At 60.3% G+C, this 15,000-nt stretch overlaps 1 non-coding gene across 1 annotated transcript; it reads right to left on the bottom strand.

Moving 5' to 3' along the window:
• Positions 1-2,873: 2,873 nt before the first annotated feature.
• Positions 2,874-2,992, bottom strand: LOC131862022 (5S ribosomal RNA). Its single transcript, XR_009361051.1, has one exon. It is a non-coding gene; the product is annotated as a 5S ribosomal RNA (ribosomal RNA).
• Between the last annotated feature and the right edge of the window lie 12,008 nt (positions 2,993-15,000).

Raw genomic sequence — 15,000 nt, 5'->3', positions numbered from 1 at the left:
AAGTTGGAAGTTGGGTTAATTGCCCGGGCGCGCACCTTCGCCAGGGTGGGCACCTTGGTGCGCACACCTTGGCTGGGCTGCGCACCAGGGCGGGCTCAAGATGGCACCAGCATTCCCTTTTTCTCACTATCTTTCAAAACGGAAATTTTAAAATCTCGTTTTTTTTTGCCTTTTATGGAAATTAGTGAAGGCATCGCATCAAAGGTGCGCACCTCGCTGCCCACCTTGGTGTGCTCCGAGGTGCCCACCACGGTGCGCTCCGAGGTGCCCACCACGGTGCGCAACGCCGGTGCGAACCCGGGAGCGCCCCGATGTGTGCTCCAAGGTGCGGCGTGCACGAAGCCGGACCCCGGTTTGCCCCGGGTGCGCACCTCGCGTGCACCTTGGTGCGCACACCTTGGCTGGGTTGCGCGGCCTGGTGGGCACCATGGTGCGCACCAAGGAGCGCTCCGAAGTGTGCTCCAAGGTGCGGCGTGCACGAAGTCCTAGCCCGGTTTGCCCCGGGTGCGCACCTTCGCCGCGGTGGGCACCATGGCGTGCACGAAGTCGGAGCCCGGTTTGCCCCGGGTGCGCACCTCGCGTGCACCTTCGCCGGGGTGGGCACCTCGGCTGGGTTGCGCGCCCTGGTGCGCACCAAGGAGCGCTCCGAAGTGTGCTCCAAGGTGCGGCGTGCACGAAGTCGGAGCCCGGTTTGCCCCGGGTGCGCACCTTCGCCGCGGTGGGCACCCTGGTGCGCACCATGGCGTGCACGAAGTCGGAGCCCGGTTTGCCCCGGGTGCGCACCTCGCGTGCACCTTCGGCGGGGTTGCGCGCCCTGGTGCGCACCAAGGAGCGCTCCGAAGTGTGCTCCAAGGTGCGGCGTGCACGAAGTCGGAGCCCGGTTTGCCCCGGGTGCGCACCTCGCGTGCACCTTCGGCGGGGTTGCGCGCCCTGGTGGGCACCATGGTGCGCACCAAGGAGCGCTCCGAAGTGTGCTCCAAGGTGCGGCGTGCACGAAGTCGGAGCCCGGTTTTCCCCGGGTGCGCACCTCGCGTGCACCTTCGCCGCGGTGGGCACCATGGCGTGCACGAAGTCGGAGCCCGGTTTGCCCCGGGTGCGCACCTCGCGTGCACCTTCGCCGGGGTGGGCACCTCGGCTGGGTTGCGCGCCCTGGTGCGCACCAAGGAGCGCTCCGAAGTGTGCTCCAAGGTGCGGCGTGCACGAAGTCGGAGCCCGGTTTGCCCCGGGTGCGCACCTCGCGTGCACCTTGGCGCGGTGGGCACCATGGCGTGCACGAAGTCGGAGCCCGGTTTGCCCCGGGTGCGCACCCCGCGTGCACCTTCGCCGGGGTGGGCACCTCGGCTGGGTTGCGCGCCCTGGTGCGCACCAAGGAGCGCTCCGAAGTGTGCTCCAAGGTGCGGCGTGCACGAAGTCGGAGCCCGGTTTGCCCCGGGTGCGCACCTCGCGTGCACCTTCGCCGCGGTGGGCACCTTGGCTGGGTTGGGCACCATTGAGCGCTCCGAAGTGTGCTCCAAGGTGCGCACCATGGCCCTCCAAGGTGCGCAGCATGGCGTGCACGAAGTCGGAGCCCGGTTTGCCCCGGGTGCGCACCTCGCGTGCACCTTCGCCAGGGTGGGCACCTCGGTGCGCACACCTTCTCAATGTTTTCTTGCCTTTTCTGGAAATTGGTGAAGGCAGCGCATCAAAGGTGCGCACCTCGGTGTGCTCCGAGGTGCGAACCCGAGAGCGCTCCGAGGTGCCCACGAAGTCGAAAGTCGGGTTAATTGCATTGTTTTCCCCGGGTGCGCTCCGAGGTGCGCAACATCGGTGCGCACCAAGGAGGGCTCCGAAGTGTGCTCCAAGGTGCGCACGATTCGGAGCTCGGTTTGCCCGGGGTGCGCACACCTTGGCTGGGTTGCGCACCCTTTGTGCGCTCCAAGGTGCGCACGAAGTCGGAGCTCGGTTTGCCCCGGGTGCGCACCTTCGCCAGGGTGCGCACCTTGATGCGCACGCCTTGGCTGGGCTGCGCACCTTGGTGGGCGCCATGGTGCGCACCTTTCGTGCGCTCCAAGGTGCGCACGAAGTCGGAGCTCGGTTTGCCCCGGGTGCGCACCTTGGTGGGCGCCATGGTGCACTCCGAGGTGCCCAAGATTGGTGCGCACCAAGGAGCGCTCCGAAGTGCGCTCCAAGGTGCGCAGGTGCGCGCGAAGTCGAAAGTTGGGTTAATTGTCCGGTTTGCCTCGGGTGCGCACCTTGCGTGCACCTTCGCCAGGGTGGGCGCCTTGGTGCGCACACCTTGGCTGGGCTGCGCACCCGGGCGCGCACACCTTGGCACCCGCGTTTCCTTCATTTTAAATTTTTTTTTTTTACAATCTCTCAAGTGGGAAATTCTATAATCTCAACTTTTTTTGCCTTTTCAGGAAACTTTTGAATGGAGCGCATCATTGGTGCGCTCCGAAGTGTGCTCCAAGGTGCGCACCTCTGGTGTGCTCCAAAGCTCTCTCCAGCTGCGTGCACCTGCCCCGGCCGCGCACCCGGCCCCGCCCAGCTTCGCTCACCTGTCCCGGGCGTCTGGTGCGGAACCTTAGAGTAAGAAACATCACCGTGCACCTTGGCCAACGTGCGCGACTCGACCGAGCGCGCACTGGCCGAGGTGCACACCGATTTCACCTGGGTGCGCGCGCAGCACCTCGGGCGCACCGGGGTGCGCGCACAACGCCCGGGTTGCACCGTGGCCTGTGTGCTCGGGGCGCCTCGGGTGCGCGCTCGGTGTCGCCCCCCGCGCGCGCGGTAGTGCGGGCAGCGCACCCCGGCCCGGCCCGGCCCCGACGAGAACGCAAACGGGCAAAAGGTTTATTCAAATAGCATTGCGACGCCCGGCGAAAAACTAAAAAAGGGTGCAACACCGGGACTTCCCGGGAGGTCACCCATCCCAGTACTACTCCGGCCCAAGCGCGCTTAACTGCGGAGTTCTGATGGGATCCGGTGCACTAACGCTGGTATGATCGCACCCGTTATGAGCTTGTCGCAGTGTGTACTTAGCAAACCGCGACCCACGTGCGAATCCACCCCGGCCACCCACCCCCGTCGAGGTGCACACCCTCCCTCGCGAAGTGCGCCCCGTTCGCCAAGTGTGAGCCCTGCCCGGGTGCGCGCACCTTGCTAGGGCGTCGGGTGTGCACCCGGCCCGGCCTACGTGCGTGCACCTGGACGGGGCGTCGTGTGCGTGCAGTGTCCCGTCTGCAACGCGGTGCCCACACACCACCTCGGGCGCAACGACCTGCGCTCACATGTGGGCCGAGTGCACCTTGGTGCATGTTCGGGGCGCCTCGGGTGCACGCTCGATCTTGCCCCGGTGCACCAAGGCGCTCGGTTTGCCCCGGGTGCGCACTTGGTGCAAGGTGGGCACCCAAAATAGGGATCAAGCACCAAAACACAAGTTTCGGGATGCAAAATGGGACCCAAGGACCACAAATGCGTTCCAAGACCCATGATGGGTCCACGAGAACAAAAATGTGTTCCGAGACTTAATAAACAAATATTGGGTTTTAGGAGAAGAAACATGCTCTGATGCCCAAAACGAGAATCGACCCCGAAAAGGCCACAGGCCAAAAGTGGGATGCGAGACAAAAAAAAATGGGACCCGAGGACCAAAATTGGGTTCCCAGGTCGAAGACAGGGCAACCGGACAAGAAACGACCTCTAAGGCTCGAAATGAGTCCCGACGACTAAAACTTGACAAGAAGCACCCATCAGGCACCCAACTCGACACCCATGGGATGCCGACCCACCCGGGCTTCCACCTAGCACACCTTGGCACCCACCCACCCTCGCACCCAACCTCGCACCCAACTTAGCACCTTTGAACCCACATTGGCACTCACCCTGACCCTGGCACCTTGGAACCCACATTGGCACTCACCTTGACCCTGGCACCCACCTTTGCACTCACCTTGGGACCCACCCTGGCTCCCACCTCGGCACCCACCCAGACACCCACCTTGGTTCCTTGGCACCCACCTTGGATCCTTGGCACCCACCCCGACACCCACCTTGGCACGCAACTTGGCTACTTGCCACCCACCTTGGCTCCTTGACGCCCACCCCGACAACCACCCCGTGACCTACCCTGGCTAGGGTTGGTGCACACCCACCCTGGTGCCCACCTTGGCACCCACCCCATGACCCACCTTGGCACGCACCTTAGTACCCACCCCGTTACCCACCCTAGGACCCACCCCGTGACCCACCTTGGCCAGGGTGGGTGCACCCACCCTGGTGCCCACCTTGGCACCCACCCATCCTAGCACCCAGCCTGTGACCGGGCTTGGAACCCAACCTTGCACCCGTCTTGGCCAGTGTGGGTGCGCACCCATCCTGGCACCCACGTTGTGACACACCCTTTAACCCACGCACCCTAGCAGCCACGTTGGCACCCACCTTGGAACACAACCTAGCAACTTGGCACCCACCCCGTGACCCACCTTGGCATCCACCATAGCAGTCGCCCACTTGGCACCCACCTTGGAACCCAAGTTGGCACCCACCTCGGCACCCACCTTGACACTTGTGGACCCACCTTGCCACTCACCCTAGCATCGACCCATCCTAGCACCCACCCTGGCACCTTTGCACCCTAGCACTCACCCATCCTAGCACCTAACCTGTGACCCACCTTGACACTCACCCTCGCACCCACCTTGGAACCCAACCTAGCACCCACCCACCCTGACACCAACCCTAGCACCTACCCACCCTTGCACCCACCCTGTGACCCATCTTGGCACCCACCCATCCTACCACTCAACCTATCACCCACCTTCTCACCCACCTTGGCATCCACCTTAGCACCCACCCACACTGGCACCTTGGCACCCACCTCGGGCAAGGTGGGTGCACACCCACCCTGACACCCAATTTAGAACCAACCGAGCATGTTACCCACCTTGGCACCCACATTGCAGCCCACCCTAGTACCCACCCTATGACCCACATTGGCATCCACACCCTAGCACCCAGGCACCTCGACACCCGCCTTGACACGCACCCTAGCACTAAACCTGTGACCCACCTTGGAACTCACCCTAGAACCCACCCACCCTGTGAACCACCTTGGCATCCACCTTAGCACCCACCCACCTTGGCACCCACTCTAGCACTCACCCATCCTAACACCCAACTTGTTACCCACCTTGGCACCCGCCCTCGCGTCCACCTTGAAACCCACCCTAGCACCCACCCACGCAGGAGCCCACCTTGGCACCCAACCTAACACCCACGCATCCTGGCACCCAACTTGTGACCCACCTTGGAACCCACCCTAGTACCCACCTTTGAACCCACTATATCACCAACCCACCTTGGCACCCACCCTATGACCCTCTTTGGAATCCACCCTAGCACGCACCCACCCTGGCACCCACCATGGAGCGCACCCTAGCACCCACCCACCTCGGCACGCACCTCAACACCCACCTTGGTGTGCGCACTGCGCCAACCTCTCAAAGACCCTATGTGGTGCGCTCCAAAGTGTACACCTTTGGTGCGCTCCAAGGTGCGCACCTTTGGTGCACACCGAGGTGCACACCAAAGTGTGCACCGAGGTGAGCACCAAAGTGCACTCCAAGGTGCACACCAAGGCGTGCACCTTTGGTGCGGTCAATGCAAACGAATTCGGAAGTTGGGGTCGATGTCCTAATCGCTGCTGCAGACTACACGTATGAGAATCGGACAAATAGCTTTATATAGGGGAGGTGTTGCGTTTGATGGGTCGACTCCCCTGGTTGTGTGCACTGCACCAACTTCAAAGACCCTGTCTTGTTTAAGAAGTCAAAAGTTGGGGTGGATGTCCTAATCATTGCTGCAGTCTACGCATGTATGAGAATCAGACAAATAGCTTATATAGGGGAGGTGTTGCATTCGGTGGGTTGACTCCCCTGGTTGTGCGCACTGCGCCAACCTCAAAGACCCCGCATAGCAGAAGAAGTCGGAAGTCGGATTTTGGTGAGCACCAAGGCGTGCACCTTTGGTGCGGTCAACGCAGACGAATTCAGAAGTTGGGGTGGATGTCCTAATCGTTGTTGCAGGCTACACATGTATGAGAATCAGACAAATAGCTTATATAGGGGAGGTGTTGGGTTTGATGGGTCAACTCCCTTGGTTGTGCGCATTACGCCAACCTCAAAGACCTTGTTTTCGTTAAGAAGTCAAAAGTTGGGGTCAATGTCCTAATGGCTCCTGTAGGCTACACATGTATGAGAATCGGACAAATAGCTTATATAGGGGAGGTGTTGGGTTTGATGGGTCGACTCCCCTGGTTGTGCGCATTACGTCAACCTCAAAGACCTTGTTTTCGTTAAGAAGTCAAAAGTTGGGGTCGATGTCCTAATTGCTCCTGTAGACTACACATGTATGAGAATCAGACAAATAGCTTATATAGGGGAGGTGTTGGGTTTGATGGGTTGACTCCCCTAGTTGTTCGCATTACACCAACCTCAAAGACCTTGTTTTCGTTTAGAAGCCGAAAGTTGGGGTCGATGTCCTAATTGCTCCTGCAGGCTACGCATGTATGAGAATCAGACAAATAGCTTATATAGGGGAGGTGTTGGGTTTGATGGGTCGACTCCCCTGGTTGTGCGCATTGCGCCAACCTCAAAGACCCTGCATTGCGGATGAAGTCGAAAGTCAGAGTTTGGTGTGCTACAAGGTGTGGTCGAAGGTGCTCACCTAGGTGTGCACCTTTGGAGCGCAGGAAAAGTGCCCTCCAAAAGTGCGCACCTTTGGAGTGCACAAAAGTGCCCTCCAAAAGTGCGCACCTTTGGAGCGCACAAAAGTGCCCTCCAAAAAGTGCCCTCCAAAAGTGCGCACCTTTGGAGCGCACAAAAGTGCCCTCCAAAAAGTGCCCTCCAAAAGTGCGCACCTTTGGAGTGCAGAAAAGTGCCCTCCAAAAAGTGCCCTCCAAAAGTGTGCACCTTTGGAGTGCACAAAAGTGCCCTCCAAAAGTGCGCACCTTTGGAGCGCAGAAAAGTGCCCTCCAAAAAGTGCCCTCCAAAAGTGCGCACCTTTGGAGCGCAGAAAAGTGCCCTCCAAAAAGTGCCCTCCAAAAGTGCGCACCTTTGGAGCGCAGAAAAGTGCCCTCCAAAAAGTGCCCTCCAAAAGTGCGCACCTTTGGAGCGCAGAAAAGTGCCCTCCAAAAAGTGCCCTCCAAAAGTGCGCACCTTTGGAGCGCACAAAAGTGCCCTCCAAAAAGTGCCCTCCAAAAGTGCGCACCTTTGGAGCGCACAAAAGTGCCCTCCAAAAGTGCGCACCTTTGGAGCGCACAAAAGTGCCCTCCAAAAGTGCGCACTTTTGGTGCGCACCAAGGCGCTGGTTCGGTCGTTGCAGGCGAGTTCGGAAGTTGGGGTCGATGTCCTGAGCGGAGGTGCAAACTACACAGGTGTCGGAATCGGACAAATAGCTTATATAGGGGAGGTGTATGCTTCGATGGGTCGACTCCCCAGGTTGAGCGCACCGCGCCAACCTCAAAGACCCTACGGTATGGATGAAGTCGGAAGTTGGGTCCGATGACCGATTCGATTAGTAGGTATGCTCATGAGGTCGGAATTTGGGTCCGATGACCTGCCATGTGCAGGAAGGCGAATGTTGGCACTGTGCGTTGCAAGGTGCACACCAAGGTGCTGGTGCGGTCTTTTTAGTCGAGTTCGGAAGTTGGGGTCGATGTCCTGATCGGAGGTGCAAGCTACACAGGTGTGGGAATCGGACAAATAGCTTATATAGGGGAGGTGTATGCTTCGTTGGGTCGACTCCCCGGGTTGAGCGCACCGCGCCAACCTCAAAGACCCTACGGTATGGATGAAGTCGGAAGTTGGGTCCGATGACCGATTCGATATGTAGGCATACTCGCGAGGTCGGAATTTGGGTCCGATGACCTGCCATGTGCAGGAAGGCGAATGTTGGCACTGTGCGTTGCAAGGTGCGCACCAAGGCGCTGGTTCGGTCGTTGCAGGCGAGTTCGGAAGTTGGGGTCGATGTCCTGATCGGAGGTGCAAACTACACAGGTGTGGGAATCGGACAAATAGCTTATATAGGGGAGGTGTATGCTTCGTTGGGTCGACTCCCCGGGTTGAGCGCACCGCGCCAACCTCAAAGACCCTACGGTATGGATGAAGTCGGAAGTTGTGTCCGATGACCGATTCGATATGTAGGCATACTCGCGAGGTCGGAATTTGGGTCCGATGACCTGCCATGTGCAGGAAGGCGAATGTTGGGACTGTGCGTCGCAAGGTGCGCACCAAGGCGCTGGTGCCGTCGTTGCAGTCGAGTTCGGAAGTTGGGGTCGATGTCCTGGTCAGAGGTGCAAACTACACAGGTGTGGGAATCGGACAAATAGCTTATATAGGGGAGGTGTATGCTTCGATGGGTCGACTCCCCGGGTTGAGCGCACCGCGCCAACCTCAAAGACCCTACAGTATGGATGAAGTCGGAAGTTGGGTCCGATGACCGATTCGATACGTAGGCATATTGGCGAGGTCTGAATTTGTGTCCGATGACCTGCCATGCGCAGGAAGGCGGAATTTGGGTCCGATGACCGAGTTGATGGCGTGCCATGCGCAGAAAGGCGGAATTTGGGTCCGATGACCGAGTTGATGTTGATGGCCCGCCATGCACAGGAAGGCGGAATTTGGGTCCGATGACCGATTTGAAGGCGTGCCATGCGCAGAAAGGCGGAGTTTGGGTCCGATGACCGAGTTGATATTGATGGCCCGCCATGCGCAGGAAGGCGGAATTTGGGTCCGATGACCTGACATACGCATGGAGTCCGACTCGGGGGCCGATGTTCGATTCGATGACTTGCATTGTGGGTAAAGTCGGAAGTTGTGGTCTTTGACCCGATTCGATGACCAGACTTCGGCTGCTTGAGAATCGGACAAATAACTTATATAGGGGAGGTAGTGTTCTCGAGCATCCTCCCCCCGTGCCCGTTTATGTCGATTGATGCTGGTGCTCGACTGGTTGGAGCGCTCGGATGCAAAAATCTTGCACCAGGATTTATCGATTGTGATGGACACGGCAAGTCTCCTGATTGCTATGCAGGAGCTCATCGTGAATCTCTATGCGGCCTTGGTATGGACTCGACCTGCGGAATGGTTCGGCAATGGTAGTCGCTCCAACACGTCCTTGCAATGGCCACAGAGGTGATTCGACTAGAGCTCCAGTCTAGCTTTTGGGTTGCTTGGCGGACTGGTATAGCCGCGATCGAGTTCCGGCCATGAACGTTTTAGATAGCTCTTGGGCTTTCTGGGACGGAAGTCGGAAGTTTGGGCTGTTGTCCGATTTGATGACCATTCTTCGGATGTGTGAGAATCGGACAAATAACTTATATAGGGGACTGTGTTGTCTCACGCAGCCCCCTCCGTGCCCCTCTATCTCGACCGATGTTGGTGCTTGAAAGGGTTGGGATCGCTCGGATTTATAAACGTGCACCACCATTTGTCGAGTGTGAGGGACGCGGCAGGTCTCCTAAATGCTATACGGGCGCTCTCTGAGAATCTCTATCCGGCCTCGACACAGACTAGTCTTGCTGAATGGTTTGGCACTGGTAGTCGATCCAACACGTCGTTGTTGTGGCCGCCTAGGCGATTCGATTCGAGCCCCCGTCTAGCTTTTGGGTTGCTTGGCGGATTTTGCCCTATCCGCAAGTGAGCTCGGTCCCTAAACGTTCGAGAAACCCGATTGCTATGCGCCGACTCTCTTTCTTGCGAGCCTCCATCTAGCTTTTGGGTCTCTACGGAACGGAAGTCGGAATCTGGGACCGTTGTTTGATTCGACGAGGCAGACTACGGTTGTGCGAGAATCGGACAAATAACTTATATAGGGGAGGTGTTGACTGGAGCATTCTCCCCCGTGCCCCTCTAACTCGACCAATGCTGGCGCTCGAACGGTGGTAGCGCTCGGATTTTCGTTGAGCGCCAGCATTGGTCGATTTAGAGGGGCATGCGAGATTCCCGAATGCTATGCGAGGGCTCTAACGGAAATGTCTATTGGTTTCGGTATGGATGCAATTGCGAGTGGTTCGGCAAAGGTAGTCGTTCCGATGCGTCCATGTCGTGGCCAAATCGATAATTCGATTTGAGCCCTCGTATAGCATTTGGGTCTCTCGATGTGATTCCGCATTCCAGTCCCTTTGGGCACTGCTTGAGCCGCATCCCAGGGGGTTCCCTTCCCAATAATCTGCCTCGCAACCCGATTGCTATGCGGTGAGGCTCCTCGGCCGCCTCGGAACTATCTGTGTATCAGACGCATCGCGGGATAAGGGGTTGGCAACGGTAGTCGCCCCAAGCGCGTCCGATGCTTGGACCATTCCGAGGCGGCCCTGAAGCCTCTTCCGTCTAGCCGTTGGGTCCTTCTCGCCGCATCCCTTGCCTCGCACCCCGATTGCTATGCGGTGAGGCTCCTCGGCCGCCTTGGAACTATCTGTGTATCAGACGCATCGCGGGATAAGGGGTTGTCACTGGTAGTCGCCCCAAGCGCGTCCGATGCTTGGACCATTCCGAGGCGGCCCTGAAGCCTCTTCCGTCTAGCCGTTGGGTCCTTCTCGCCGCATCCCTCGACTCGCACCCCGATTGCTATGCGGTGAGGCTCCTCGGCCGCCTTGGAACTATCTGTGTATCGGACGCGTCGCGGGATAAGGGGTTGTCACTGGTAGTCGCCCCAAGCGCGTCCGATGCTTGGACCATTCCGAGGCGGCCCTGAAGCCTCTTCCGTCTAGCCGTTGGGTCCTTCTCGCCGCATCCCTCGCCTCGCACCCCGATTGCTATCCGGTGAGGCTCCTCGGCCGCCTTGGAACTATCTGTGTATCGGACGCGTCGCGGGATAAGGGGTTGTCACTGGTAGTCGCCCCAAGCGCGTGCGATGCATGGACCATTCCCAGGCGGCCCTGAAGCCTCTTCCGTCTAGCCGTTGGGTCCTTCTCGCCGCATCCCTCGCCTCGCACCCCGATTGCTATGCGGTGAGGCTCCTCGGCCGCCTTGGAACTATCTGTGTATCGGACGCGTCGCGGGATAAGGGGTTGTCACTGGTAGTCGCCCCAAGCGCGTCCGATGCTTGGACCATTCCGAGGCGGCCCTGAAGCCTCTTCCGTCTAGCCGTTGGGTCCTTCTCGCCGCATCCCTCGCCTCGCACCCCGATTGCTATGCGGTGAGGCTCCTCGGCCGCCTTGGAACTATCTGTGTATCGGACGCGTCGCGGGATAAGGGGTTGTCACTGGTAGTCGCCCCAAGCGCGTCCGATGCTTGGACCATTCCGAGGCGGCCCTGAAGCCTCTTCCGTCTAGCCGTTGGGTCCTTCTCGCCGCATCCCTCGCCTCGCACCCCGATTGCTATGCGGTGAGGCTCCTCGGCCGCCTTGGAACTATCTGTGTATCGGACGCGTCGCGGGATAAGGGGTTGTCACTGGTAGTCGCCCCAAGCGCGTCCGATGCTTGGACCATTCCGAGGCGGCCCTGAAGCCTCTTCCGTCTAGCCGTTGGGTCCTTCTCGCCGCATCCCTCGCCTCGCACCCCGATTGCTATGCGGTGAGGCTCCTCGGCCGCCTTGGAACTATCTGTGTATCGGACGCATCGCGGGATAAGGGGTTGTCACTGGTAGTCGCCCCAAGCGCGTCCGATGCTTGGACCATTCCGAGGCGGCCCTGAAGCCTCTTCCGTCTAGCCGTTGGGTCCTTCTCGCCGCATCCCTCGCCTCGCACCCCGATTGCTATGCGGTGAGGCTCCTCGGCCGCCTTGGAACTATCTGTGTATCGGACGCGTCGCGGGATAAGGGGTTGTCACTGGTAGTCGCCCCAAGCGCGTCCGATGCTTGGACCATTCCGAGGCGGCCCTGAAGCCTCTTCCGTCTAGCCGTTGGGTCCTTCTCGCCGCATCCCTCGCCTCGCACCCCGATTGCTATGCGGTGAGGCTCCTCGGCCGCCTTGGAACTATCTGTGTATCGGACGCGTCGCGGGATAAGGGGTTGTCACTGGTAGTCGCCCCAAGCGCGTCCGATGCTTGGACCATTCCGAGGCGGACCTGAAGCCTCTTCCGTCTAGCCGTTGGGTCCTTCTCGCCGCATCCCTCGCCTCGCACCCCGATTGCTATGCGGTGAGGCTCCTCGGCCGCCTTGGAACTATCTGTGTATCGGACGCGTCGCGGGATAAGGGGTTGTCACTGGTAGTCGCCCCAAGCGCGTCCGATGCTTGGACCATTCCGAGGCGGCCCTGAAGCCTCTTCCGTCTAGCCGTTGGGTCCTTCTTGCCGCATCCCTCGCCTCGCACCCCGATTGCTATGCGGTGAGGCTCCTCGGCCGCCTTGGAACTATCTGTGTATCGGACGCGTCGCGGGATAAGGGGTTGTCACTGGTAGTCGCCCCAAGCGCGTCCGATGCTTGGACCATTCCGAGGCGGCCCTGAAGCCTCTTCCGTCTAGCCGTTGGGTCCTTCTCGCCGCATCCCTCGCCTCGCACCCCGATTGCTATGCGGTGAGGCTCCTCGGCCGCCTTGGAACTATCTCTGTATCGGACGCCTCGCGGGATAAGGGGTTGTCACTGGTAGTCGCCCCAAGCGCGTCCGATGCTTGGACCATTCCGAGGCGGCCCTGAAGCCTCTTCCGTCTAGCCGTTGGGTCCTTCTCGCCGCATCCCTCGCCTCGCACCCCGATTGCTATGCGGTGAGGCTCCTCGGCCGCCTTGGAACTATCTGTGTATCGGACGCGTCGCGGGATAAGGGGTTGTCACTGGTAGTCGCCCCAAGCGCGTCCGATGCTTGGACCATTCCGAGGCGGACCTGAAGCCTCTTCCGTCTAGCCGTTGGGTCCTTCTCGCCGCATCCCTCGCCTCGCACCCCGATTGCTATGCGGTGAGGCTCCTCGGCCGCCTTGGAACTATCTGTGTATCGGACGCGTCGCGGGATAAGGGGTTGTCACTGGTAGTCGCCCCAAGCGCGTCCGATGCTTGGACCATTCCGAGGCGGCCCTGAAGCCTCTTCCGTCTAGCCGTTGGGTCCTTCTCGCCGCATCCCTCGCCTCGCACCCCGATTGCTATGCGGTGAGGCTCCTCGGCCGCCTTGGAACTATCTGTGTATCGGACGCGTCGCGGGATAAGGGGTTGTCACTGGTAGTCACCCCAAGCGCGTCCGATGCTTGGACCATTCCGAGGCGGACCTGAAGCCTCTTCCCTCTAGCCGTTGGGGCTTTCTCGCCGCATCCCTCGCCTCGCACCCCGATTGCTATTCGGTGAGGCTCCTCGGCCGACTTGGAACTATCTGTGTATCGGACGCATCGCGGGATAAGGGGTTGGCAGTGGTATTCGCCCCAAGCGCGTCCGATGCTTGGACCATTCCGAGGCGGCCCTGCAGCCTCTTCCGTCTAGCCGTTGGGGCCATCTCGCTGCATCCCCCACCTCGCACCACGATTGCTATGCGGTGAGGCTCCTTGGCCGCCTCGGAACTATCTGTGTATCGGACGCATCGCGGGATAAGGGGTTGTCACTGGTAGTCGCCCCAAGCGCGTCCGATGCTTGGACTATTCCGAGGCGGCCCTGCAGCCTCTTCCGTCTAGCCGTTGGGGCCATCTCGCCGCATCCCCCAGCTCCTCGGCCGCCTCGGAACTATCTGTGTATCGGACGCATCGCGGGATAAGGGGTTGGCAGTGGTAGTCGCCCCAAGCGCGTTCGATGCTTGGACTATTCCGAGGCGGCCCCGCAGCCTCTTCCGTCTACCCTTTGGGGCCATCTCGCCGCATCCCTCGCCTCGCACCCCGATTGCTATGCGGTGAGGCTCCTCGGCCGCCTGGGAACTATCTTCGTATCGGATGCATCGCGGGATAAGGGGTTGTCACTGGTAGTCGCCCCAAGCGCGTCCGATGCTTGGACTATTCCGAGGCGGCCCTGTGGCCTCTTCCGTCTAGCCGTTGGGGCCATCTCGCCGCATCCCTCACCTCGCACCCCCATTGCTATGCGGTGAGGCTCCTCGGCCGCCTTGGAACTGTCTTCGTATCGGAAGCATCGCGGGATAAGGGGTTGTCACTGGTAGTCGCCCCAAGCGCGTCCGATGCTTGGACTATTCCGAGGCGGCCCTGCAGCCTCTTCCGTCTAGCCGTTGGGGCCATCTCGCCGCATCCCCCACCTCGCACCCGGATTGCTATGCGGTGAGGCTCCTCGGCCGCCTTGGAACTATCTTCGTATCGGACGCATCGCGGGATAAGGGGTTGTCACTGGTAGTCGCCCCAAGCGCGTCCGATGCTTGGACTATTCCGACGCGGCCCTGTGGCCTCTTCCGTCTAGCCGTTGGGGCCATCTCGCCGCATCCCCCACCTCGCACCCCGATTGCTATGCGGTGAGGCTCCTCGGCCGCCTTGGAACCATCTTCGTATCGGACGCATCGCGGGATGAGGGGTTGTCACTGGTAGTCGCCCCAAGCGCGTCCGATGCTTGGACCATTCCGAGGCGGCCCTGAAGCCTCTTCCGTCTAGCCGTTGGGGCCTTCCCGCCCCATCCCTCGCCTCGCACCCCCGATTGCTATGCGGTGAGGCTCCTCGGCCGCCTTGGAACCATCTGTGTATCGGACGCATCGCGGGATAAGGGGTTGGCACTGGTAGTCGCCCCAAGCGCGTCCGATGCTTGGAGCATTCCGAGGTGGCCCTGAAGCCTCTTCCGTCTAGCCGTTGGGGCCTTCCCGCCCCATCCCTCGCCTCGCACCCCGATTGATATGCGGTGAGGCTCCTCGGCCGCCTTGGAACTATCTGTGTATCGGACGCATCGCGGGATAAGGGGTTGGCACTGGTAGTCGTCCCAATCGCGTCCGATGCTTGGACCATTCCGAGGCGGCCCTGCAGCCTCTTCCGTTTAACCGTCGGGGCCTTCCCGCCGCATCCCTCGCCTCGCATCCCGATTCCTATGCGGTGAGTCTTCTCGGCCGCCGCGGAACTATACCTGTTATTGCTACTGCATCCTTCGGCTGGTAACCTCCTCTGCCGCCTTGGAACGTTCTCTT

Source organism: Cryptomeria japonica, unplaced genomic scaffold, assembly GCF_030272615.1.
Source record: "Cryptomeria japonica unplaced genomic scaffold, Sugi_1.0 HiC_scaffold_34, whole genome shotgun sequence".
Classification (NCBI taxonomy): Eukaryota; Viridiplantae; Streptophyta; class Pinopsida; order Cupressales; family Cupressaceae; genus Cryptomeria; species Cryptomeria japonica.
Note: the sequence above shows the minus strand (reverse complement) of the source record. Positions and strands in the feature narration are given on the sequence as shown.